The 2,267-nt window shown below is 36.8% G+C and overlaps 1 long non-coding RNA gene across 1 annotated transcript; it reads right to left on the bottom strand.

Moving 5' to 3' along the window:
- Window positions 1-576: 576 nt before the first annotated feature.
- On the bottom strand, window positions 577-1,662 carry LOC147615509 (uncharacterized). Its single transcript, XR_015262727.1, has 4 exons — window positions 1,328-1,662; window positions 1,038-1,088; window positions 887-970; window positions 577-790 (listed from the first exon to the last, which is right to left on the bottom strand). It is a non-coding gene; the product is annotated as an uncharacterized LOC147615509 (long non-coding RNA).
- Between the last annotated feature and the right edge of the window lie 605 nt (window positions 1,663-2,267).

Genomic DNA, 2,267 nt, shown 5'->3' with positions numbered 1-2,267 from the left:
CCAAGTGGACTTGGAGTGGAGAGCTTCCAGATCCCAGGCCTTGAAGACCTTGAAGATGCAGTGGAGACCTCGGGGCTCCAAAATCTTAGTGGGGATATTGACCAAGGACAACCTGATGATCATTTGGGATGATTTGGAATGATTATTTGTATAACATTCTTTTAATCTAGTGATGCTTATATGATTTGGGATGACTATGTATAAAATTAAAATGGAAGATGCTTTGCAAATGAATCCCTCTATCTCCATGGACTTGTCATGATATTTATAAATAGATTTAAATGTATGAAAAGAGAGAGAGAGAGAGAGAAAGCATGTAGTAATTTGGTTTAAAATTGATCAATATATTAACAATGTCATTGTAAATCTTAACAAGTGGAGATCCTAACCAAGAGCAGCTACAAGATCATTTGGGATGATTATATGTATGGACTTCTTTGAATCTAGTAATCTATTAATCAAATGAAAGATGTTTTGCAACTGATACCCTCTATCTCCATAGACTTGACATGATATTTATAAATGTACGAAGAGAGAGAGACACTTTGAAAGCATGTAGACATTTGGAATAAAATTGATCACTTTATTAACAATGTCATTGTACAGATCCCAGCCGAGGACCAAAAGGTCATTGACTCTTTCCTGTACTCGCTCTTCATTCGAGCTTACAAAGAATGTTGAGCAGTCCAATGTGTCTGACTGTCACAAAAAAAAAAGCATTTGTAGACTCAATGCAAGAGCTTTCCCTCGCAGGACCGTCCACATCATCAATTGTTGTCTCCACAGCAACCTAGAGAGAAAGGGTTGATAAGGTTTGAGAATCAATATATTATTTGACTTTCATAGCAGTGTAGAAAAACTGAACAAAATATATGTTCTTTAGTACCTCCAATGATCAATTTAGCTGGATGTCAATAATCCCATCGGGGATATCTCCGCATTGAATTATACTTTCCCTCCTTTGAAGAACCTGTTAAGATGGTTGTTAAAAAATCACTAGAGTTGATTAATGAATTAAATAAACACAGTAAGTATACCTTCTTGTTGTTGAGCACGAATGCAAATCCTGCTGAAATTGTTCTGTTTGCCTCCATATGAATGTCGTGCCGCAATTGAGCAAGTGTACATTTCTGTCTGACTGATATAAAACTCACCAAGTTTCCATTCTCATTCACAGTAATGTCAATTGATACATTGTCAGGAGCAAACCCCGTTTAGGTCTTGATCTAACAGAACAAGTTTATTTTCAATCATGGCAACAGGGCTAAGGTAAAAGTTAAGAAAACACCTAGATATTTGTGGCTTTTTGGGTTGTCCTCACCACTACCTCCTTCCAAGCCTGTCGAGAACACAATCCAATCTAAATTCCGAGCATTAAAAAAATCAAAAGCAGGCTTCTTCCAAACCTGTCGAATACAATCCAATCTAAAACCTGAGCATCAGAAAAATCAAAAGCAGGTACCTTTTACAAAACAATACAATTTAAAATGGAAGCGCTTATAAAATGAAAGTGCTCATCTTGGCGAAGCAAAGTGCTCATTTCGTATAAGGATATGCAGCAGTTGCACTATCGTGTCGGCACTCAAAGTATACAGGCGAGTGGATCTGATTCAAAGATTGAACATTGAAAATAATTAAAAACCGTATAGATAAAAATAAAGAAATACAAGCATGAGAATCATTTTGGCAAAGAACGCAAACTTTTGTCCTTGAATGTTTCAAATTGGAGGGCTAGCCATGCCTCTATGAAGGTTGGAAGAGAGCAGGTGAGAGAGAGAAGGAAGGGTGCCGGAAGACTAGTTTGGGAGGGGAGAGTAGTTTGGGAGGGAAACCTAGTTTCAGTAAGTAGTTTTTTTTGAAAAAGACATCAATGTCAGACTCAAAATCGTGATAGTATCTTTAGTTTTTTTTTTTAAGACCTTGTCAGACTCAAAATCGTTATAGTATCTTGAACATTAACTATGGCACGCTTCTACGAACATAAAGTACTATTTGTTTTTCTTATTTTCACTTGTTTTTGGTGAAATTTCAACGTTACGTTGGCCCTCTCTTCATTGGTTGAGAGACTATTTTTCCAAATCCTAAAAGGCCCCAAAATGAGCTCCCTTTTTCCCTAATGATCCTGTGGGCTCGAGGGTGGTTGGGTGGTTGCGTTTATGCTTGATTTATGCATGTTTATGCATAACAATTATCTAGAGAGATCTTAGGGTTTTAACAGTGGTATCAGAGCAATCTCTAGTTAATTGTTGTTGATTTTTTTTGAAGTA

Source organism: Cibotium barometz, chromosome 40 (genome assembly GCF_041138505.1).
Source record: "Cibotium barometz isolate CiBa-2024 chromosome 40, ASM4113850v1, whole genome shotgun sequence".
NCBI classification, from domain to species: domain Eukaryota; kingdom Viridiplantae; phylum Streptophyta; class Polypodiopsida; order Cyatheales; family Cibotiaceae; genus Cibotium; species Cibotium barometz.
This window is presented reverse-complemented; position numbering and strand designations above follow the sequence as displayed.